This window comes from Leuresthes tenuis, unplaced genomic scaffold (genome assembly GCF_036924035.1).
Source record: "Leuresthes tenuis unplaced genomic scaffold, fLeuTen1.0.hap1 SCAF_13, whole genome shotgun sequence".
NCBI classification, from domain to species: Eukaryota; Metazoa; Chordata; class Actinopteri; order Atheriniformes; family Atherinopsidae; genus Leuresthes; species Leuresthes tenuis.
The window spans coordinates 18343644-18369837 of record NW_027325367.1 but is presented as its reverse complement, the minus strand read 5'-3'; positions in this window follow the sequence as shown (position 1 = coordinate 18369837).

Here is a 26194-nt window from a genome sequence, read left to right as displayed (position 1 = left end):
TGAGAGAACTTTACAGGCAAAGGCAATGGAAAAGGACCACTAAGGTAAGGACTGAAAGCTACTCACAAAGAGACTTAGGAAATCTGGCAGAGAACAACGGAAACCAGGGGTAATAATATACAGAATGAGTATTGACTGATTATAACCAGGTATGGATGTCAGGACCAGAACAAGGAGGGAATCGACTCAACCCAAAACAGCTGTGAAGCAAACACGAAGCAAAAGTAACAGAAACCAGCAGGGCCAAAATAAACAAAAGAAGTACAAAATGAACAAAAAGCTGACCAACCCTTAACAAAAAACAAAGACCCAATCCATTACATTAAGTTACTACCTCTTATGCTGCAGTCATGATTAAATGGCCACTCGATGGATTGTTTTTAAGCGAGATGCTGGCAATTAAAAACAGGAAGCAAAACTTACTGAGGACACGTTACATTTGGAAGTATAAGTGAAGTGAACTTAGGTTAAGTGGGAGAGCATAAAAATAAATAAATAAATAACACAGGAAACATTAACATAATTAACACTACAAGGATAACACTACTTATTCATCTGTCTCAATAGTAGAGCTCAAAGTAAGGTCATCAGCAAATGGCTAATTAGCATATCAGATAGGCCTATCGGTGACGCTATTTCTCAGTATGTCATTAATAATATGCACATAAGACACATATCTAATACATATATCTGAAACATAAAACAGTTGCAACTCACCAGTATCATTGAATAATCTAGGAATGGTCCCACCTAGGAATAATTCATATCTCTCAGTGACAAAGAAGTGACCAAGAAAAGCCGCGTTCAGCGGCTTCGTGTCACAAAAGGCCGCAGTTATTGTTATTATAGGACAACCAAGCCCTGTTATTATAGAACAATTACCATTTGGAATTATACGCTTATTTCAAAGCTTTATCTTAGATTTGACTGTTTTAGATGTTCCAGTTTTACTTCTTCAATGTTACATCAAGTTTAACAAGGACTGTATAGAATTAAAAAAAAAACTGTTTCAATTGAGTTTATGGACTTTACTTAATGTTTTTTTTAATAGAAATAAGTCATACTGCACTTAATAGAATAGTTAAGACTTTTTCATTTTAAAGGTTATTTTTGTTTTAAAAAAAACTGTTTATTGTACATATGGTGTGTAGTTTGCAACTGCATTACAGGGAAATCCAAGGATCATGCTAAATTGGTGTTGCAAATGCTCAATCTTAAATGTCTTGGATAGGTTTTGGGACAACAAATCTTGATTGGGACATCCTCACTAAAGACACTTTGCTGCAAGTAAAGAACCGACCAGAGAATTACAGCACGTGCCTGCTGCACGAGACAGCAACAAGGTTTTATTTTCAGCAAATATCAATAAAATGTCTATTCAAGTCTTTTGCTTGAATAAAGACTATTCAAGTCTTTTGCGAAATAAACTTTTATATTGCCATACAAACATGATGTAAATATTATTGGTCCAAAAGTTGAGGAGAACCTGTGGTTTAGACTTGGCTTTCCCTGATTGGTCCTTGGTCCGATATCAGCCTCATACCCCATCTCTGCTTCAGTCAGATGTCTCCTCCCTATCTCCGGTAATTTTCCACTACAGGCTTCATCCCACCTGTGTTGACTCCCCTGTAAACACTCAACTCAGTTCCTGTTTTAACCTTTGACACCGGTTAATGCTTGTTCCTTTCAAAAAGGAGTGCTCTGTATAAGCACAATGCATAAATATGTACAATAAAAAGGAATATTAAACCCTCAACAGTATTAACCCAAAGTATGTGAGTCATATATGAAGTGTTTGTCACTAAGAAGATGTGGTCTCTGTCGGGGCAGAAAAGGGCACCGTGACAATCCATCCAGAAAAGTGATTTCAAGGCCACAGTCATGCGAATTTCGATAGGTCAGAATGGGGGGGGGGCCCTCACACTCTTCTGAATAAGGAACACAGATTGATGCCAGACTCCCAAAGAATTTTTTTTTACATGCATTTGATGCCTCATTCACATGTAGAAAAAAAAAATTGGAGCATGGGCAAATAAATAAGAAATATCCAAAATAAGAAGAATAAGGTAACACTACTAGCTCAAATATAACAGAACTGGGTATGAGGATCACAAATTGACAGAGAAGTTTGGTCCTTCAGGAATAAAGATGTGGAGAAGTGTCACAGGGTTTATTTTGTACAAAGAGAGACTAGAAAAGGTGCTGAATCTGTGTCCTGAGGAAACTCTGGAGAAAACAGGTATCACAAGGGTCCGGAGCGGGTGGAGCACTGGGTGACGACAGGTTAATGAGTATGAAAATCCAAGTGGAAAAAATTCCCAAGCAGTATGGTGAGATTGCATTACTTTGGTCTGAGGAAACCGCAGCGGGAGGAAGAGGTAGCGACTGACTGGCTGGAGGATGTAATCCAGAGTAGCGGTGGTAGAGCAGGTAGGGGTTGAGGCAGATCCAGATGGCCGAGAGATATGAGGAATGCGAAGAGAACCAGGGAATCCGTAAGACTCAGGAGGATGAGGCAGAACTGAGGCTGGGACGAGGAGACAAGGTAAGGTTAACAATATATGCCTTTTGAACTGGCAACACTCAGGATAGAGCTGGCCAAGTTACCACAGAGATGGCAAAACAATCTGGCAAAGACTGGTGCGCCTGCTGCTCCTTAAGAAGGGCTCTTGATTTTGGTACATGCGCCACAGGTGTGTCAGCAGGCAGCCACCAGACTCCGCCCAGGTAACCAGGGAAACCTGCTCACCCAGCCTGAAACTCTAAACACACTTCCAAACCAAGTCAGATCATGACAGAGAAGTATTCATAAAAAAAGGATGGGCATACACAACTCGAATTCCAAATAAGTTGGGATGCTGTGTAAAGCGTAAATAAAAACGGAATGTAATGATCTTCTAGCTTAGAGAGGTAGAGTCGCTCAGAAGTAAAAATGGGCAGAGGAGAAGACTTTGAATAAATATAGATGAGGAAAACAATTTGATGAAAAGCTATCACAACTAGAGCCTGAGGTGCTGTATTCAAAGTGATTAATCGACGGTGACTTGAAAGAAAAGGAGGCTATCAAATCCATCTTTTTGGGAAACTGGAAGCAGGGATTGTTAGATCTGTCAGAACAGATACATGTAGAAAGATTCCCATTGATTTGATTCCATGCATTGAACCATAAGATATTCAAGTGTGTGTACTGCAGTTTTGAGTATTGTTTAATTTGATTTGTCTTGTAAAACAATTCTCTGAGAGTTCAAAACACTCATCAGTACAGAATCGGAAGTAAAGACTGTGTTTTTTGTCATAAACATATCAATCAGTCATGTGGCAGTGCCTTTTTACATCAGAGGAAAAGGAGATGAATAGCAGCTGTTTGCGTCATTGTTGTCTGTGTCTATTGTATCTAAAAGGACCACCTGCTTGCTAGAAAGTCTGTTGAAAAGCTGTGTAGGGTGCGACTCATAATTGCCACTTGGGGGCTGGTAAATAACAGCATGCTATTTCAGAGGCTCAGCCTTGCCGCTGTAATAAGCCACAGTGTTGTTTCCACTTTTCATTAGAGAAGGTCAGAGCTAATTTAGGACATTTTTGGGGAGCGAGGGGGAGGTGGTGAGCATGTGAGAGGAGAGGATAAGATGGGTGCCTGGTGACAGGATGGGAGGAGGTGTTTAGCTTGGTTTCAATGGAGATAGACTGTGTATGTGTGCGTTGTATCTTACTGACAAGTAAAACAAAACAGTAGTGAAAACACACTCATTCACTAACTCATGCTCTTCCTTCCACACGCACACACACAGACACACAAATATGTGCATTAAAAACATCTTTCCCTCTGGCAGCTCATGTCAGTAACCTGTGCTGTTGTAATTCATCGTTGATGACACAAAGCACACGGCAATTTACACTCATCAGTGGCAAGTATGCAGTATTAGAATGATTTAGTATGTGCATGCGTGCCACAGCCCTAAGCTAGCAATATACTTGAAACAAACTGCTGTCGAAAGAGCAGCAAATGTCTGTGTGCTCACCCCGTCTAGGGAAATGCTTTTGGTTAATTACAATGCACACCAGTTCAGGGTGCTTGTACTATTTAAGTTAGCGTGTGGGGAGACGTCGCAGGAGAGCAGCTGCGGTTCTCTGGCTTCATAATCCCTGAATATGAAACCTATTTGAAAAATTAGTAGCATATAAATGTGATTTCTAGGAGGCATTATTGCCCATTGCCACCTGCGGAACCCATCTGGTGCCGTTGTTAAGATAGAATTAATTTTAGAAGTATTTTTTGCATCTCAAATACAATCTGCATTCAGCAAAATGAAGCTGCTAAAGAATGTCCCCTTGATAGCCAATTAGAATACTATTTTGTGAGAAAAGTAATTTCGTCTGATAAATGAACCAGTCTCCCAAGAACATGTTTAATAGGTAAATTTTTTTCACATGTCCAAAACATGGTCTCCATTCAGGTTCAGAAATTGTGAGGTGGCAATATTTGTGTAGGCTGCTGTTGTCCGTAATAGAGCATCCATGTGAAATTACTGGAACGGCAACATATGAATATTCATTCACATCCAAACCTAAACATGTGCATTAAGTCTGAACCCAGCCATTTGTGGGTGATAGCGAAGTAGAAAAGTGAAAGGACTGTTAAAATGTTAAATTAGATGGATGTCGACCTCGTGGCCTCTATTATGAGAATCAGTGGACTACCGCCAACCGCCTCCACTGTATAAGCAACCAAATTGATAATGACCTACGTGTGTATGTAGTCATGTAGCAGTCATGTCAAAAATGTGGGTGGATGTTGAACCTACACAAACACACACATAATATTTGTCATCACATAGTCATGACATAGTTTTTCAGCCTTTATTGTATAACTGCAACATTTAGGGCTGTGGAGCAATCTTGTGGTCCTCACCAGGCCTTAAAATGAATGAATTAAGATGAAGAAGGGCACATGACATATTGCACCGTGGGAGGTTATATTTTTTTCATAAACTAAGCCCAAATGTGTCATGTCATGTATTGGGTTTTGTGTTTTCTGTCATGATTATAGTTTTGTCTTCAGGTTTTAGGTTTATCTATAGTCAATAGTTTTTGCCATGATTTTTCACATCATTCGGTTCACTCAAGTCACCTGTCTTTGTTTCACAGCTGCACCCCATCTCCAATCGCCTCACCACAGTATTTAGTTTCCAGGTTTTCCTCAGGTCTGGGCAAAATCCTCACATCACCTTCATTCATGCCATGTGATTCATGTGGTTCAGGTTTGTCTGGTCAGGTTTTGCCTCTTGTTTTTCCCCACAGTATAGTTTTGTTTGTTCCACAGCTTAGATTTATTGAGGTCTGTCTCAGCCGCGCTTTGTTCTTTTGTGTTAATAAATCAAGTTTTCCTGTAAAATCTTCATCTGGGTCCTACCTCCTCGACGCCACGCACAACCTCCACCACACAGGTTGTGACAAAATGCAGAGGTAGTGTGTCAAAAGCTAAGTACAGTCCCTATTTGACAGCCTGTAGAACCTGCTTAGGTTCATTGTCATGTTGAATTATCTGCTTTCAGTCAAACTTAACCTGTAAAACAGATGGCCTTACGTTTGACTCTAGAATACTTTGATAAATTAATGTTAAACATCTCCACTTTGGTCTCATTTGTCCAAAGGACATTGTTCCAGAACTCAGGAAAGCAATTTTGCTTTGTCATGAGATTGGGCCTAACCACTGCATATATAAAAGGATTGTTGACTGTTTAATTGTTATTTAGAGACAGTTTGTTTTAGTACTGAAAAAGTCTATACATGCGAATAGTTACTTAATGTAGATTTGCATCCTTACGCAAATTTTTCTCATATATCATAAATTGGGGACAGCACATTTTTGTAAAAACTTTGTAAAGTTTTGCAAAAAAAAAAGCATTCCTAAAATCAATAAAATATCACCTCTCTTTGTGCACATGAAAAATAGCTGGAACAACATTGAACCAAATCATGTATTTTTCATTTCTATACTCGCTATGCTGTAATATTCATCATGACTGGAGAGTACATCCCAGAGAACTGCTCCCCTCTTGCCGAAGTCATAATACCACAACACATTGGCCCGTTTCCTTGTGGTTTATCTCTCCATGCACAGCACTGTCATTACCGGGCAATGGATAAGCAGAAGAAAGAGGAAGCAATAAGCTGTAAATTGGTTTCATTATGTATATGAAAAAAAACTACAGGAGCACAGCTTGAGAATGTGTTACATTTTGCTCTCAAGGAGCAAAAAAGAAAGCATGACATAAGGTCATTTAAACATGAGATTTAACGGGCCCTCCTAATGTGCCTGCATAATACCAAAGCTTTGATTTGAGGGTTTTTTTTCTTCTCAGAAAGACAAACAAAAAAAGACCTCTTCGGGGGGTCAAAAAGAGATGAACGAGCACATCTAACAAAATGTCACCTTTGCCATTTTCCAATTGATTCTATCAACAAAACAATGGTCAAGTTTTGAGTTTGAAAAAGAAAAGATGTCTACAGCTACCGCATGGATTGGGCTGGTAAGAATACTAATGAAATGTTAAAAGCTGACTCTACATAACCACTCATTGTGTTGCAGTAAGACACTGAAAGCATTAGTTAGCATTAGTAGTTATGAAAGTCCCTTGAAATATGGAATATTTATATTTGATATGGAAATGTTTTAATTCGTATTGGCAGACAAAATTTTTTATGCTTTCGATGTGTCGCGGTACACATTGTTGCATCACATTGAATGGACATTTGGAGGTTGGAGGAAGGTGTCACCAACATGCCGAACAACTGGAGATTTAATCTTTTTCAGCACAAATACATTGTTTCCTTTTGGCCTTCCATGGGAGTGAGCTGGTATTTGATATTCAGAGTTTGTTCTGCATTTTTCAAATATTAGAGCAAATCTATAGGGAACAAAAAAAACCCAGTTAGACTGGTTTGATTTATGTGACATGTTCCCCCTCAGCCTATCTGTCTTGTTATGTTCCACTATCCAGAGGATGCACTTCTCACTAGCTGCATTGCTCAGACACACCTGCTCGCGCAGTGTGATTTGAAAAATGGCAACCTACCTGTTCCCTGTGTGATTATAGAAATAAAGAAGTGAATAGGAAAATTATTACTAATGACTAAGATGCCGAAGCGAGAATGCGTTCGAGGGAAACTGCACTGTCTGCCAGCGGGTTTTCTCCATTTGTCACAGAGGACTTTGTGACATGAAACAACTTGCCTATGGGGAGAAAAATAGGAAAGTCTGTGGAGAGCACGAAAATGAGGATGACACTCAAAGGTTTCTGTGTTGCTCATTTTACTGTAATGCTTTTCTGCACAGCAAACAGCTGAGCTGCAGCACAGAATTACAATTTGTGCGACAAGGTATGAAGCAACAGTCTACGGTAATACAATGGAGAACAAAGCATCAATGATCAAAATGAATTTACTACCATCTGTCATGTCACTCCATTTTTAAATTCAGGAAAAATCCAAATATTGTTAACTGTGGAGATAATATTTCCTTGTGATAAATTTTTAAGGCAATGACTCTGGTTGTTGAGGTGTCATTTATTTATTTTCCCACCTTGCTTGTGTCCATGTGGCTACAATGTTTAGGAGGAAGGAAGTTTAGTTCTTACAAAATACACAGATAAACAGTTACAAACATGACATATTTTACTATTCACTGGTCACAAATTCTCTTGCTGCACAACAGAAAACATCAACCTACAAATACGCTGCCATCTCACAATTTACAGCCATGGATTGTGACATTTCTACAATTTGGACATGTGAACAGACTTACTTGTCACACATATTCTGTTTTTCAAGAAGAAACGCTGTATAAGCGTGACGTGTTTCTTTTTTCGTTTGTTTTACAGCCAATAATATTGCCACACAGACATTATAGGCAGTCCGTACACCGATCTTTCCTGGATTTTTTTTTTCTGTCTCTAGCCTGCTGTGTTATTGAACCAGGAACCAAATCTAGCCATTGGAAATTGGGCTTCTTTAACTAATAACTTTACAATGTAATTGGACATTAGTTTTGCATGAAAGATTGAGAAAAAGTCTATAAATCATCCAACAAAAACTGCTTCTTTAAAAAAAAAAAAAAAAGGTCTTAAGAACTAACAATAACAAATTCATCTTTATAGCCTGTGGGAAGAAACTGTAAAGCATAATGGAAAGTGAGGGAATATGATAATGCAAGAAAAATGAAAACAAATAGGCCAACCCACGTAAAGTGCACAGACACACACACACATTGGATGTGGAGGGGTTGGTAAACAGTGAAGGCAGACAGGCGTCAGATAAGTGAATATAAATGGAAAACAGAGAAGGGAAAGTACAGATACAGAGCAGCTGGAGAAAAATTAACTTAAGTGGTAACAAGGTATGAGAAACAGACAATTATTGAGAAAGCTAGCTAGAAAGCACCCCAGCTAAATACAGTTTAATAAACCCTAACAGTGAACACATGGAAGCTTTTTCAGCAGTCACGTGTATACGGTCAAGGAAAAGGTTGAATCTATTAATTTACTATATTTAAAAACAACAAAGGCTGACCAAAGTGCTTACAGGACAAGATGGTAAGAGATGATAACATAAAATATAAAAATAATGGAATGTTACAATTTATGTTGTCCCAGTTGATATTCCTTAAATAACATTAGCTCATCTGAGCAGGCCAAAAATGGCAGGTCATCTGACTATGCCTTGTTGAGTACCATAATCGTATAACCGAAGTGATCACTTGATTGAAATTATACTTTTAACCCTCGCATTGACACATAAGACCTTTGAAAGCTGTTGGGGATGCAGCTTTTAAGCCAGTGGTATCATACAAAACATGAGAATTCCAGGAAGGTATTGGTGCCAAACATACAGTGCACTTCATTGGCTTTTTGTACAATGCAGAATAACCCTTTCAAAACTTTGTTGTAGGTATCATAAACACACTGACACTCAAAGAAATACTCAAGTAGAAACGAGAAAAAGAAACAAATCTGTCATATGCGATCAAGCACAAAGATTAAATGTGCTATTCAGCATGCTGGCAGAGAGAAACAAACTCAGAAAATATCCTTCACAACTCAGTGTTTATGTCGTAGTTTATGATGTTAAGAACCACTCAGACTTTGTGTTCACTGGTAATAGAGGTGTTGAACCCCCCTGTTGTTCACCTCTGCAGCGTAAGATCATACTCCACAGGATTCTAGGCCTACTTTTATAACCCACTTCAAAAGGCAACAGGATAGACAGCTTTGTCTGCATCCCATCTCAGAAAACCTATGCCCCCTGCCAGCTTACTTCTTACTTCTCACCCTTGGCTCCCTCTTTCACTTTTTTCATAAGTCACATAACCTCGATTTTCGCCTTTGTCTCCCTGCGCTGCCCCTCCTCCATTGCAGCCCAACTTCTGATCCTATCTCTCTGTTATCATCTACATGTCAACCTCATTCCCACAGACAGAGAAAGCTTGCACTACTGAGACAAGTACATTGAAAGACAGAGCTATGGAAGATTGCTGATCAAGAACAATGTCAAGAACTATCCAGAAAATTACATTTTATGGCCTCTTTGGCATGCAAGAAAATGATAATGGTGATAACATAGAGGGTATTTTTAAAAAGTGGAGTGGACTGAGCTTCAGCATCTGAAATATGAAGCTAATACAGAGATGCTTTAAACCTAGACCTTATTTCTGGCATGAAATACATTTATCTGCTCATCGAGAACAATTTGACGAAAGTCGGCGTCCTTCGAAAGCTATTTAGATATCTCGCGATCCATATAATGGAGTGAACAGGACAAAGACGATGTAGCCTCTAAATAAGGCATTATCTGTCTTTATTTCACCAATACTTTAAGACTAATGAATGAACGAACATGTACTATAGCTCTGCTAGCTCATAGGTGCTGTTATGTGGCTACTTGCGGCTATAGGAGAGCTAACGGAGGGATTTCTACGCAGGCACTCTACTGGGACCACTTCATCTACACGCCCCCTGGAGCACAGTGTATTTACTCCTTTCTCTGTGACAGTCGGCTAAGTTCACACGGAGTTTGCTACTGCTAGTTATGTGCAACATGGCAGGATATTTATCAAATTTTGACAACGTGAACGACGACTTTGAGTAAGATGGACATTCTTACCGGAGTGAATGAGCTGTGCTGCAGCCATGCATGTCGATGAAGTCGTACCAGTAGAGGTGTGTGTAGAAATCCCTCCGTTAGCTCTCCTATAGCAGCAAGTAGCCACATAACAGTAGCTATGTGCTAAAAGAGCAATAGTACGCGTTCGTTCATTCATTCTTCTTAAAGTATTGGTGAAATAAAGACCGATAATGCCTTATTTAGAGGCTGCATCGTCTTTGCCCCGTTCACTCCATTATATGGATCGCGAGTTATCTAAATAGCTTCCGAAGGACGCGACTTTCGCCAAACTGTTCTCGGTGAGTAGATAAACGTATTTCATGTCAGAAATGAGGTCTAGGTTTAAAAATACTGGAGTTCCCCTTTAAATAAGAATTCTCTACAAGTTGCAACTCCAGTGGTTGCAAAAGGATTCTGAGCTTTTACATCTTACTAATCAGTTTATCTTTTCTTTCTCTTTTTTTCTTTTTTAAAGCACTATGTTCATTGTCTAAATTATGATCCTATTCCGAGTAAACCAAACGATAGGGCAAGTTAAGCTTTAGAGCGAGGCTTCTATGGGATTGACATGTGGGCCCATAAAGTTCCAGTAGTCAAGGATCAGATCTGCTGCATCTTTAATTTACAGCTTTTGCTAATTACAAGTAATGCCTCTTGTGTATTTAAAATTCCCTTGAGAAATGCTGTGCAAGAATTTCATATAGAATGCCTGTATAGAATAAGAGCTCTTACTCACACCTGCACACTGTTCTGAAGCTGAGCCAAAATCAATTAAACACTGCATTGCTTTGCATAACAAGCAGACCCTGTGCAGTGATATAGCAGTTAATTGGACTCGTTTGCATGGTGCTGGGTTGCAGTGTATGTTTATCCTAGACTGCAAAATTAAACTCTAACTCCTGAACCTAACTGTTGCAATTTTATCTAAACTCATTATCATACATTTGAATGGAAAATTTTCTGGAGGAGCTATGAACTGAAGACCTTGATAATAAGAATTATTGTGTGTGCTGTCCGTGGTTATGGGGACACTTTACAACGGAATAGTGCAAATATACATTTACTCTCCAAAGAAGTCAAACTTGGTCATCAAAAAACTTCTCACGGCCTCAAATTGACTTCAGTATGACTACGCTTTTTCTTTTTCAGTGAATGGAAATAAGTGGGTATGGTAATCAAATCCTGCCCGCATTTCATCTTAAATAAGAAGGTAGAGCAAACTATGTGAGGCGCTCAGGGGCTATTCAATTCAAATAAATTCAGTTAAATCATATTTAATTTGCTTTTACTTATATGGCACCAAACCACAACAAAAGTCATATTTTCAATTCAATCCAAATTTTATCCGATTCATTGTATAATAATCTAACTGAATCAAATACAGTGGTAATCCATAAGTAGTTTCCTAGCAAAGAAAAGCAACAGATCCCATCAAATCTTGTCTTCGATTCAATCTTTCGTCACCATGCATAAGGTAAGCCTTTAATGAGGAAGAGACCTCCATGTGTCAGCTCGGGCCAAAACAACCGAAAACACCTGGAGTGAGTCCTAGCTGCTAGTTGGCATCCACTTGGCCACTTGGTGGACACCAGACTACCAGAGCCTTTGTCCAGCCTCAGGACATCTCCCAGCTCTAGTGTCCATCTGTCCTCAATTGTTTGAGTTTCCAGAAGACCTTTCACTTCTCATCCAAAATTTTTATAGACTTCTTGGATTTAAATAGCAATTTCTTGTGTGGTAGTTTGCCACTTGAAAGTCTCACAAAATTAGCAAAACTAACCTGAGTCTTCCACACCAACTATCCCTGTGATGTGTCTTCAAATGAGTCACTTTTCCCTCACTGCATACTGTCTCACCATGGCACAGATCTGTGTATTCCTCAATGCACCGAAGTACATACATTACAATATAAACTTTAGTTCTACTTTAGGTGTTTAGGTGTTTTGCCCCCAAGCTTAAGAAACCTCAGCCTGTTGAACTGCTGCATGTTACTGGGCAGGAATGCTGTGTAAGTTGAATATATTCAGAATTTTACTGACACTCCCAGAGACAGCAGTGTTTTTCTGTTGATAATTATTTTCTTCTCTGTCTGTTCTTTGTCATTTAATGGGGGTTTGCCCTGTTTGGGCAATCACGTGTTTTTAGTGTGTCTCTGATGTGTTTGTGCTCCCTCTTCCTATATCTCTTGCTTGTGGGCACATTCTGAGCCCGATACTGTAGGCTTCTGATAACCCCCAGCTTCTCCTCCAGCGGGTGGTAAGAATCAAAGAGTAAATATTGATCTGTATGCGTGGGTTTTCTGTATACTTCATGGCTGAAGCCTCTGTCCTATTCAGTGTGCATCACACATTCTGAGAAGGCTCGACTGCTTTCTTAGACACCTTCCTGAGTAATCCTGAAATTGCAGTCCAATACATTGCTATTTGCTGTGACAGTTTCTACTTTTTGTGTTTGGATTTTCACTCAGGTGTCATCCATGTAAACAAAGGTTTATGTACACTGAGGAAACTAACTGAAATCTTCACAAGAACATAGCACAACACAGGTAAGCCAGCTCACCTGTCAGGATACAGTGTTTCACCTGCCACTGAAGTTTCAGGGATAGGCATTTGAGGCCAGAGAGGATTGATGATTCGAAAGTTACAGAAAGAAGACAAACTAGAACATCAATCATTAAACAGAGGAAGTGGTTAACCCCACTTTTCAGTCACTTGCAGTGTGGTCTATTCATCTTTCCCCTGGTAGTTTGTTAAACTTTCCTGACTTGACACATTTGCACATTTGCTAATCCAAATGGCTAACAAAATGACCTGGTGGGTCAGTGGCTCACGTGCGATCCCAAAAATTTTGCGACAGGGGCAACAAAAGGCTGGAGAAGTAAGTGGTACTAAAAAGAAACAGCTGGAGTTTCCTTACCCACTTTTTCCTGTTCAGGGACACAGGTGGGGGGACCACGCATGAAAGGGCAGAACATGTGAACTCCCCACAGAAAAGCTGACACTGAGATTCAAATTGGGAACCTTATTGTAACCACCACGCCACTCTACAGCACACTTCAAAAACGTGTTGCAACAGGTCAGTGACATTATGGGAACAAAAAGAGAACGTCAGACAGGCAAAGTCTCTCAGAAGTAAAAAAATGGGCTGATGGGCAAATCATTGTGTCCCATGTTTTTGGAAATGGGGTCAAAGAAAACCCAACGGATAATATGTATTTACTGACCAATGTGTTTGATCTGTGAAATAGAATAGTATGCATTATAACTATTTCATTACACTATAACCAAAAACTATTTCTGCAAACCCAATTTCACATGAGTGATGTTGAGAGGTTTGTAGTGAATGAATCGATAGAATGTAATTAAAAAGAGTTGCTAATGTTTACCCGCTATGTGTTTTCTGACTGTGTTTGGGAAAAGTGTAGGCGTGTTTTTTGGATGTACTCATTGTTTTCTGCATCTTAGTGGCTACAGTTAGTGTCTCTGAACTATGGGCTTAAATTTGACTCAAAAATAATGCACAGAGGGTAATCTACAAATATGCCTTGAGTTGCACACGTGTTTTGCCATCCACAAATACAAATTTCCTATTTGTAACTTGTGCGTTGGACTTCATAAATATATGTGTATTTGTAAATATATCATTTTCCATTTGTAAAACAAAAAGCCATTGTGAAACTGAAAATTCTGTTTGTGACTCGTGACTCAGCTTTTGTGGATCACCAATCACACGTTCGTATTTTTGAGACATTCTTTCCGCAAATCCACACAAATCCACCAACAAATAGCTTGTGATTCACAAAGCACCATCCAGTTGATGGCACTGTTGTTCACTGATCTATGGCTCAGCTTGAGAACGACGAAGAAAGAAAATCGATGATGAGCAGTAACAACATGGATGAGGCTAAATGTGTCTTGCCCAGAGAATAACACTTATTCGAGAGGAGAAGTTATAAATGTCCTCTTTTTTGGAGTTTGAGCATTATTGCAAACCTGATCAGAGGCATCAGAGAGCTAGCAGGTACATAGAGTGTTTTACTGATGGATCACCATGGGGAAGGGAGGGGAGAAACAGCTGAGGGGGCTGATACCATCAGTCCATCCTGATGGTCTGAAACAGCAGATTTAGGAGAGTGATGTAGAAGAAAAACTACGTGTCCTGATGGTATTCAAGATCAGCACAAGATCTTCAAGCCCTTATGTCCCTGCAGAGGACCTGATAGCAAACCCTGGTGGATCAATGGATGCTTTCACTACATTTCCTTTGCTGGCCTTGTCGAGTCACAAAAATGTTCGAATGAGAACCCTGTATTGATCGTAACTGGTTCAAAAATAGCTTAATTCCTCTGCTAGGAGTTGAGTTTAAGTTTTGAGAACATTTGTGATTCTCAGCAAGCTTAAGTTGTTCTTGGTAAATACATTTTTTCTCAGATATTTATCTATACTAAATGTAAGTGTGTGTATAACTGTAATGGCACCCTGTAACAATGGAGCAAAATGCATAAACAGAGTTGCACTATTATCTGAAACAGAATCTGAGATAATAGTACAACACTGTCCTTTAATGGTAGCCAACGATTTGCACTTGATTCCATATCTTCCAAAGAACAAAGAATTGTAATGAAGTATTCAAGGAATATTTAATAAGAACTGATAGGATTTTTAAATATGAAAAAGAGAAGAGGACTGCCGGCTGTATTGCCTCACAATCCAATCTATTTCAAGTGTGACACATTTGAAATGGAGAAAGTCCGTCAAAGGCATTGGACAGGCAAATCTGTCCTCTTTCTGTTCTTTAAGTTAAAAAAAGTGCTCCAATATAGTCTCTATTTAGGAAGATAAGGTATGAGCTGAATAATCCCAAACAGTGCAATTTAAATGTTTTCCAATCATTCTGCTCTCACTGATCATAATGACAAGTTAAGAACATGTTTTCACTGATAAGTAAGTTAGCAATCAGAACCTAAGCTTTGGTGCTCAAAATTGTGGTCAGGCGTATTCTGTTTGCTTTAATTATCTTTGATATGTGTCGTCATTGGAGTTGATTGGATTTAGTTTAGAAAGGCACACACCGATGAACATCAAGTCCCACAATCTACACCGCACACAGGGACTTGATGGGATGTATGTAGAGCTTGATGCAATTCTTGGGTGGCACAGACTAGGACGAGGGTATAGAACAATTTCCAAGCTTTGAGTGTTCCCAGGAGCAAAGTGGTTGCAGTAACTTTATTTTGGAAAATGCAGCAGGCAGCCAACATGAATTTTTCAAAATGGCATTGTACAGGCTAATGAGACAAAAACCATGTGAGTTCTATACCTGGCAAGCGCCTCATCATCGTGCGCGTGAAAAACATGGCTGTTGAAATAATGAGATGGCAGCAGCATGCAACAGTTTTTTTTTCTAAGAAACAGTAACAGGTTGGCTAAAACTGATAGAAGGATGAATGCAGCCAACAGAGAAAATGAGATTGAGTCATTGAGAGGCCCATGCAAAAAGCCCACGTGAACCCCTGGCCTATCCAATTCAACAGGTCTGCTAGGACGAAATGAGCAAAATATGTTCTTCTGGTACTTTGTCCAATGTTGAATTGGATCAAGGATAGCAAATGAAAAGTTTTAACATTTACTTGGTTAGCTACATTTCAGGGGAATGACTTGAAATGCTGAAGTATATGTTGATGAACCTTAGTTCCCAGCTTAGGAATATGACATTTTGTTGAGGTTTTCTTAGATTTTTCTTAATTTGAAGTTGATCATGAGTTCTTATTGACTTATTATTTGTTAGCAAATGCAGCATCAATTAGCACCAACGAGACAACCTTTGGGACCACCAAAGGTTGTGGCTCACTCTACATCTCACTTAACCAACTGTATGCAACTGGGTATGAGGCAGGTTTGGGAAAAGTGCGGTGGCGCTGTAAATCCTTTGTTATTTTGACCAAAATCATGTCATAGACATGGAATTAAAACCTCAAGAAATTGTGTTAATTTGTGAAAAAAGAGCATAATATACCTCTTGTCATGTTTCATAACATTTAGTACTAATTCATATCTTTCACTCTTCTATTAAAAAAAGTAATCATGTATCTGACACAAACTGTTTGCTCAGTACAGAAGGCCTTAGTTTATTGAAATGATATGACCAACATTTAAACAAGTTTAACAGATGCTAAGACAGAGCAGATAAAGCTCACTCTACTTTTCTTGTTGTACAGTAGAATTACAGAGTGTTGCCTCTCTTATCCTGTTAACAATCACTGGCATATTATTCACTGCAGAGAGTACAAGCTTAACAATGGCTCAGTGTTAATTTGCTCTGTCAAATTTCTCTCACAATTGCTGTTAATTAGCCACAGCTGAGACACACACTGCTGGCTGAAATGTGAAGACACTTCCTGATTGTTTGTCATTTTTCCTCAAAAGAAGCAGTGGCAAAATAATGGATTTTGTAAGCTAAGTAGTGTATTGACTTTAGCCAACCTGGGATATTAGTGCTGAGTCCAACTCATTAACATATTACTGGATCTGCCCCTTTATCATTTTTAAAGCCAGCTATCAATGGTGCACACTGATCAGCCACACCATTTAAACAACTAAATATGAAGATGGTTCCAGGCATTTCTGTGGCTTTTACTTTGACACATGCCTCCCACTTTAATGTTGAAGCAGACCAACCCATGTCTTTCTCTGATTACATCAGTCACGACCATATTAGTGCTCTCCAAATAACTACAAGAACAAGGCATTATATTAGCCAAGTAGTTTCAGTGTTGTGGTCGTTAGTGTACAAAGAAATGCGATTTGATGATTCCGCAACACGTCATTTTGCAAGAATGTATTCTTTTAAATCTTAAATCTTTCTACTTTCTTTCTCTTTGAAATGATCTTATGCTTTCTCTTCGCTGCCACAAAAACATAACGTCAGACAAGCAGATTGGATTTGCCAGAGTGCATTTGTATCTCGACCAGCGGGACAATATCTTCCCAGGTCATTCATCCATGAGGCGCCGCTTCAGATGGATTCCACCTCTTCCAGGGCCGGTGTTTGTCCCACCACCCATTACATGACCTGAAGTCCCTTGTCAGAGTATAATATTCTTCCAATTTCAGAGCAAATCATATCCCCCAAAGTGTAACGCAGGTGCCAAGTAATTTATTTCTTTGGCAAAAAAAAGTGGGGGAACGTGAGGAAAGGCTGGTAGATTTCCCAGCTGATACACATGCATATTTTGTACGAGACATTGTGTTGGCAAAGATCCCATCGTCATCAAGGATATCTTTTTGCAATGGGGTCTGGGCATATGGGAGTTGGAGGAAAAAGTTCAAATACAGATGTTTTTATTGATTGCAAAAGGCCAAAAATGATTCCAAGAACAAAAAAGAAAAATTCTTATTGTTTTAATAGTTTGTGTTTTACGGGGGTGTTGCTGTGTGCTTAAGGGAACAAATTGAACAGCATTAGTGTGACTGCATGCTACAGTATATTCCAGCAAGTTTTGCATTATGTGCACATGAAGGAACTTGTCAATAAAAGTTTTGGAAGCTTCAGATTTGATGGAAGTGTATGAATAAGTAGCTAAAAATAAAGATATATTCAGCATGAGGTTCTGCTCTGTTGTTAGCTGTAAGCTTGTATTGTTTTTGTTTTTTTTCAGGATCTGAATTTTTTTCTGACCTCACTGGGTTTTCTTTCATAGACTCCCAGTCTGTGAGGTTATGGCCACTGGCGAGGTAAATTTGTGGAAGCCAGACGATCTGATTTCCAATGGAAAAGTTGGTGCTGCATGTGTTTGTGAAGACCATGCATTTTGCATTTCAGACATGCTTTTTGAACCTTAACGGCAACATGCATGTGTTTAGCATCAGCTGTGTTGGTACAAGCGGCAAAAACATGCACATTTACATAAACACACATCTTAGGATCTCACTGTTACTCCTAAAACAAATGTATTCAAATCCGTACACACAGGCAGAAGTAACCCTGAGTATAGGATTTATTGGAATAACAGGAAGACATCTGCATGTCAAAGATGGGGTGCGACAATACCACAATGCTGTGGAAAGGGAGGGCAGCTTAAAGCTAATGGCATGGGACGTCCAGCTGTTGGCTCAAATCTGTTGCAGCCGCCTGTTTTGCCATGATCATTTAAAGAGTGTCAATCCAATAGTAATGAACACCTTAAAGGAAGCTGGGTGCATGCTAACGTTACGAGGCCTTACGGTGAATCCTTGGATCGTACATTTCAGCTGGGAAAATGTGCTAAGTGCAGAGTAAATGTTGTGACACTCCAGTTGCAGCCAAATCAATGATTCAGTAAGGCCTTACACGGGTTTGATAAACACTGTTTTGCATTTGGCAGAGGTCATGTTTTCAAGCTCCAAAATCAATAGGTTGTTTACAGAGTGCCTTTCCTCCTGAATTTCATTAAAGCCCATGAGAGGGGTCTGACTTGTGAGTCCTGCTTCGACTTTTGAAAATACAACCAAATGAATGAGTGTCAGGATCCAAGGTTTCCCAGTGTGACCTTGCATCCAAACAAAATTATCAATTTCTTCCCTCACCTGTTAGTGGTTTCAGTGTTGTGGGTCATCTCTGGGAATCAGTCACGCACAAGACATAGTATATTGTTACAGTGTTTAGTCTGTACACTGCCACTTTTAAATTTGTTGCTAGATATCCCCATAGTGGACACTCCAGTGTGGAATGCAGTCATTTACGCTATATAACCAAACCATTCAATTAGATGATTGCAAGGGCAAAGGTGTGGTCTTTAGAGCACGTGAGTGTGCAAGTTTGTGCTTGTGTGTGGGTGTGCACTTGGTTTTCTCATGATCTCCCATCCCTAGCAGAAATGATGGCCCAGTGTGATTCGAAATTAGAGTCCCTTTCATCTAGTTTTGCTCACATAGTATACACGCTTCGATATGATTAGTTAAATCACCCCTCATACTTGCAGAGGGAGGATTTATGGCTTATAATTAAGCACAGCCAACCCATGACAACTCCTCATGGTTACTAGAATGAATGGGTCCTTATGAGGAAAGGTCTTCCACAAAAAAAAGAAGAAAGAAAGAAAGAAAATGAAGAAAAAGTTTAGTATGTGCTCTAGTATGTGCTTCCTCCAGTTTTTCTTACAGATACACTGACGCATGCATAATCTGCACTCATAACTTCCAAACTATTAACATTCGCTGCTTGTTTGCAACTGTTCTCGTAAGTTACTGTGTGGTGTAATAATTCCCTGAGGCAGGATATTTTTAAACAGACACTCAGTTACAAGGCACAGAGTTTTCAAAGATGCTTCTTGAACATCTGTGCAACGCAAAGGCAATTTGAGATAAGAACCGCACAGGGGAAGTTAATTAGCAATATGTGCAGGCCTAATGAATACATGAAGTGTATCTCAAGATGTAATAGGACTGGATGTGTCTATTAAGTACAACTTTTATTTGAAGCACCGTCATGAAACGCGCATGTATGTAGTTTTTCTTTACAATCGCACACATATGCCGGATCCTCCTTTGCCAAAAACAAATCAACCCAGTCGGAGAGCATCCAGCTTCACAGACTGGATTGCTATGGTTCACTGAAAAATGCACACTGATTTCTTTTATTTATTATTTCTTTTTTTCTGTGTGATGGGAAGTAATTTGCTGTAATACATAATCAGGCTGTTTTTGAAGAAGCCATTTCATCTCACTGCGCTGGTCTCTTTCAATATGGGGGAGCCTGGCTGTTCCTGTTTGTCTATCAGGCACCAACCACCGAATCTGAAAGACTTGCTGCTGCTGCTGCTGCTGCTGCTGAAGAAGAGCTAAAAAAAAAAGCCTTCACACCCCTGTGCTTTCTTTTTCTCTTCTTTGATACCTTTTCTTCTTTTCACTTTTGCTAATTTTGCATTTGTCTCACTTTCTGTGAGTTTTGTTTATCTGGAATTACTTGTCTAAATACTTCACAGAAAGGCAAACTAAAAGGCACAGATGTCACTGTATTAAATACTTTTTAATGAAAAAATTATTGAACAAGAAAAATAAAACTTTATGTAAGCACAGCTCTACACTGTAATGAATTAGGTGTATGCACGTACATTAAATAAAATGGTGATATAACTAAAAGGAATACTTCACATAAAAAGGAGAGAAAATAGTTTTGCAAGCGCAAGGAAAATATGAATAATTTTACATCTGGTAGCTCACTAATCTCCAGCAGGTGTCTGCAGCCTCCAAGCAAAGTTTAAATGGAGGACAAAACACCTACTCGTTCCTCACACAAGTTTGATAAGCGACTGCATCATTTCTAACATCTGGCTCAGTTTGGAAACAATGATAAGTATTCCTGCATGGCAGATGGATCTGCAACAATTTTAGTTGAAAAAGCTGCAGTGCTTAAATGCAGAGATATTTTTTGGGATTGATGGTGGCCTTTTTACAGTTTATGCAAAAAGGCTGATTTTGATTTTCAACAAACAAGGTAGGGATGCTTATTTCTCTATTTCATGGTCATTCTAGCTTTAATTCTTCATGTATCTTTTGTGGGGATGAAGGTTCTCAAAAAACTTGAGATTTTGTTTTGTTAGCTAATTTTCATTCAAAGTTGGAATGAACTCACAAAAATGACCAAACGGTCTGCAAGTCATAAACAAATGATCATGGTGGATGAATCCAACAGGTCCTGAGAATTGATCAATTCTCTGATAAAAGCATTTGTAAGTAGTTTGTGAGTAGTTGAAATATGAGGTAGAATGAAGGATGTCTACAATTGATGGGTGTGGTAGAGGCTCAGATAAAAGAGATTCTCAGTCGAGAGATTTATCGCTGCAGTAATCTTGCTGCAATAGAAGTCTTGGTCATATAGAAAGGCTGCTGTCACAACTTTGTAAAAAAGAAAGTACTTAAGCATACTTTCTGCCTTACATGGATTGCCAGAGAATGACAAATGTGACTCAAAGATGCTTTCTGCACATATAAAGTTATGCATGTGTTTGCGCTGTGCTGCTTTTGATCTTGCACCATTGAGCAAAGCTCTTTTTCTTTGATAGCCTTCATGAAATAATAAATCAATTGATCTGACACACATTGCTCAATTTGCACAAAAACCCTTGTGCCAGTCACTTTGGGACTTTCTTGCATGATGAAATGGACAGAGAAACAAACAAGGAGCAACACACAAAAGAAGTTGGAATAGAGGCATCTTTACCAATGGGTTCTTTCCTTTTAATGGCACTTTTTGATGGTTTGGGAACTGTGGATAATAATTGTTTTTCAGAGGAATCTGTGTCCATTCTTGCTGAAAACAATGCATATGTTTATTTATTTCATAGTGTGTGTTTTGCAAACATTCAAGCTTAATATGTCATGAAAGTGAGGAAAATAAATGAAAATTGTAAAGAACAAACATCATTACAAGGATTTCACCTCTCTGTCTGCACTCACACGTGTGATATTGATGATATAGTTTTGCCGTGCATAGCAAGTTTTCCAAATCAATGCTGAAGACCTGGCGTCTATAGGTGGAAGAGCGATCATCTGCCATTTAGAAGGACGGCAGTTCAATTAATTCCCGTCTTCCCTGAATGTTATGTCAGGGTGTCCCTGGGAAAGACACTGAACCTCTGATGTGTCTGTCTTTGTGTAAATGTGTGCGATAGAAAAAAGTACTGTAGCCCGTAAGCTCTGCTCAGACTTGCTGTATGAGTATGTGTGTGAGTGGGTGAATGCGGCTTGAAAAAACCTGAAAAACGCTTTGAGTGGTCAACTAGACTATAAAAGTGCCATATAAGTAAAGTCCATTACCATTTAATTTCCTTTTCAGAAACATGATAAGGTCAAATGATCTTCAGAAAGGCTATGAAGAAGGTATTTAATACTTGACTGATTCTACTGATCGAGGCTAGGACATGGAATAATAACGCCTTAACTCTGGATGGTTTCAATCCTAACTAAAGGTCATAATTTTGCCTGCTATGACACTATGCTTAACACTTCAAATTTAAGAGTTAAGAAGAAATAAAGTGCAAAATAGAACTCCTTTCTCCAGTGTGAATAGTATTTTTGAAGCCAGTTAACTTAGTTTAAGATAAATTGTAGATTCTGTGTTATTTAATTTTTTATTTTTTTTTAACCAAACATGGGACATAACGTGCTGAGTTATTATCGCTTCGCGGCTGTCGCAAACTGTTTTGGCATCAAATTATTCGTGATGGTATTTACTGATAATGTGCTGTGAGAAGTTAGCTTGGACCTTTCAGGTGTGAACTCTGATCTTTGAGCATGACCCTGTTGCATATGTATTTATGTGAGTTTCACCTTCCAAATTTGTGAAGGTGATTATTTGAATGAGTAATGAAGACTGAATGTAAAAATACTCCAAGGTATTTGCTTTAAAAAAGAAATTGAAATGCCTTTATTTTCATGACTTAGTCATAGTGACTTCTAAAACACCAACGCATTTTGACTTACTAATGCAGCCTAAAATATCAAATGCACTGCTTTAAAAACAGGCATGACTCTGCCATGGAAATCACTGCATGGGCTCAGGAACACCACCAGAAATCATTGCCTGTGAACATAATTCTCCAGCCCATGCTCAAATGCGGGTTAAAGCTCTGTCATTTAAAGAAGACCTCATCTGTGAGCACGATTCAGAAACACACCCGTCTTTTCTGGGCCAGAGCAAATTTAAAAATGGATTGAGGCGAAGTGGAAAACTGTTCAGTGGTCTTAAGAATCAAAATTTGGATTTTATTTTGGAAATCATGGACACAGTGTCCTTTGGGCAAAAGAGGAGAGGGACCATCTGGCGTATCATCAGGGCTTAGTTCAAAAGCCTTCATCTCTGATTATACAGGGGTGCGTTAATGCCTATGGAACAGACAACTTCCACATCTGGAAAGGTAAAATCAATACTGAAAGCTATGTACAGGTTTAAGAACAACATACACTCCAATCCAGATGACGCCCTTTTCAGGAAAGGCCTTGATATGCAAGCAAAATAATGCTAAATCAGATACTGCTTCTACTACAACAGCATGGCTTCATAGTAGAAGAGTCCAGGTGCTGGACTGGCCTGCCTGCAGTCCAGATCTTTCACCAACTGAAAACATTTGATGCATCATGAAATGCAAAATGCGATGAAGACCCAGGACTGTTGAAGGGCTGGAATCCGACATCAGACAAGAATGGGGCAGCATTCCTCTCCCAAAGGACCAGCAACTGGTCTCCTCAGTTCCCAGACGTTTACAGACTGTTGTTAAAAGAAGAGAGAATGCTACACAGCAGTAAACTGATCCTGTCCTAACTTTTTTGTAGATGTGTTCCTACAGATGAGCTAATATTTTTCATGAAGAAAAACAACATGTCTCTTTCAACATTACATTTTTTTTTCACGTTCTGTTGTGAATTAGATATCGGTTTAGAGGATTTGCATTCTGTTCCCCCTTTTTTTTCTTGTAACGGCAGTTGTATTATCATTATCAGTTTCTTCATTACACCAGATGCAGTCATTTTTCAGTCGTCCCATCCTCATGCAGTTTTAAAAACATACCCATCTGGGAGCTGCCCATAAAAATAAAAAAAATCACCAATCCTCTGCCATTAACTACTGAGTTTTTTTCTAAGCTCAAGGACAACTCGGCAGCTTTAGCTAAGGGTGCAGTGAGCTATTATAATTTATTTTCTCAATCCAAATGTTCAACGTTTCAGTCACTGGCCCATAACCTCTGGGCTGCCCAGGTCAGACTTAATTTTTTCCACTTACACTTCATCTTGTAAATGGTAAATTGTTCACACCTATGTGTTTCTCTTTTACTCTTCACACAAACACTGATAGAGAGCGTATTACATATCATTTGTACTTACTGCTCTGTGCAGAAGCAGTGATGAAAACTCAAAACAGCTGAGGGTTCATTTCCATTTTCAAGGACATCTCAACGCAAGCTGTTATTTAAGGCTGAAGTTATGTCCAATTTTGCTTCTGACTTAATTATTGACAACACATTCCAGCTCAGTAAACCTACCTAAGCAGGCATAGGCAAAACCTAGTGAGACAGCAATAAGATAAAATAAGCTTGCTGGTTTCTTTGAATAATACACTGATTTTTTTCTGTTTTTTCTCATTTCCAGTGATATCATCTTTCATTTGAAAAAGATTGCTGAGAGTATCTCTAGCTGTCATGTTTTTAATTTTTTTTCTTAATAAAAGTAAGAAAACACAACAAAAGTGCGTGATGTAGTGAGTTCACATACAGTATTTCCTGCCTAATTAGAGAAACCTCAGAGGTGCAGGAGGGTACTTTTGCTTTCATCTCTCTGTGCCTCTGTATGGGTAGAAACAGTTGTAAACGTATTCAGTGATGTTTCCAGTGACGACTAATGGCCTATTCAGCACATTGATTTGAAGCCTCAACATGGGCAAAAATAACAAAGGCTCCCGTCATACTGCTTCATCATTCATTCCTGTGTCTCGTTTATGGCTGTAACAACCCCATCATGTCCAGCTGTTTCTTTATTTTCGATTGCTCACACAAATATAGAACAGACTTTCATTATCAATGGAACGTAAACAGGAAACAGGCAGATATTCGGTGACCAGACAATGGCATTGCAATGCTCTTGACTATCTACTCGTAGAAAAGACCAGGGTGAAAACTTCAGGAGGTATGTAATAGAATAAGTTGCAATGTTTAGGAAGGCTAAGTGTTCATATGCCCTTGTGATTACGTGTGATGACAGAGCTCTCGTATAATTTTATAAAACACAAAATGTACACCACATAGCTGATAATGAAGCTCAGAAAAAGCAGCTTGACGTTAAATCTCTTAAGTCAGAATAAGTACCGGTAATTCAAATTCAACAACCCTTCTACCCACACACTACAAAACCATTTGCTGCTTTGTAAAATGAATCAAAACTGCTTAGAATAACTAAGATTTTTTTTTAAAAACATGAAAGCCTGAAAACCATGCTCTGATGACCACAGACTACAGTGTTTTCCACGAAGGTGCATCATGAAGAAAAGGAAACCAGACAAATGCTTTGAGCCCCACCGAAATAACTTGATAAAAGATTCCCCTAAATGGTAGCACATATTGCCACAGTTTGCAGTGACAACCATTAATCCTCCTTAAACTTCCCCCTAAGGACACTAGTCAGAGCAGAGTGCTACCCCAACCCCCGCAACCTACAGCAAGTCTAGTCTACACCATGATTGCAGGATAGGGAGGTAGCTCAGTAAAGTTCAATGCTTGTGTCTGTCTTGGTAAATAATGTAGCATTAAGAGAACACATGAGTCTCATTACCAGAAAAGGGAAGAAGATAATAGGAGGAGAAAAATATATAAGACCTGGACCATATATGTTCAAGCACACACAAACACACATTAATTCACTCAGTCACATGCTTATCTATGTATTATCTAGTTGCTATGTCATCCTGTGGTTTCAAACCATCAATATCCACAGTTAGCTTCCATGTACTTCCAGCTGGTGTTGTTGCTGTTTTTATTTTCTCTGTTCGTCTTCCTGCAGGTGCTCCTGATGATTCTTCACCTGGTTTCCCCACAGAGGCTGTAGGATGTTTTCTGGTTAGTCTTTCTACAGATGCAGCAGCTAGTTGTCTTGTTTTTCTCATAATCATTTCTTTGTTTCTCTGTCTTGTTTACCTTTCTTTTTCTTTGCTCTCCCTCTTCCCTGGTGGCCCCGTCAGGTTCAGCATTAATATGTATAAAGTATCTCAACAAAACTTAATAAATAGGCAGTACTTGAGCATCAAGGGGAGCTTTATATTCATGAACTCTCCCTTGGAAAAGAAAATGTGTTTGGTACAACACAGTATTCAGATTACTGCTTACCATGATGCTGGACAAGACAGGACTAAAAAAGAATGTGGGTATTGAGTCCTTGCACAGTGCACGGTTGCATCTGGGGTTTTTTTTCTACAGGTAACAATTATTGCTTGACAGCAGCAGGAAAGACTTTGCAACTTAGAGGTGCTCAATTAGAATATTTTCATGCTGCCTTTTCTCTTTTCCAAGCAA